We start from the raw sequence: 287 nt of genomic DNA, 5'->3' as shown, positions 1-287 counted from the left end.
TTTTTTTTTTTTTTTTTTTTTTGGTCTTATTTCTGTCCCTTTTCCCAGTTTGTTATCGTAACCTGTAGTGCCAACTCTGCTTCCGGAGGGGTAGTGCAGGATGAAATGCTGATGTTGCTTCTCATTCATAAATAAGTAGAAAGTTGTTTCTCCAGTCTTTTGGGAACACAGGACTTAAAAGTCACATCATGTGTAGATATTACAAGCAGCATTACCAAGACATGGCAAAAAGAGTTTGTCTGAATTGTAATGTTGCATTTGTGACCCTATTCTGGGATTTTCAGAGG

The sequence above is a fragment of the Propithecus coquereli genome, unplaced genomic scaffold (genome assembly GCF_000956105.1).
Source record: "Propithecus coquereli isolate 6110/MARCELLA unplaced genomic scaffold, Pcoq_1.0 Scaffold37, whole genome shotgun sequence".
Lineage (NCBI taxonomy): Eukaryota > Metazoa > Chordata > Mammalia > Primates > Indriidae > Propithecus > Propithecus coquereli.
Note: the sequence above shows the minus strand (reverse complement) of the source record.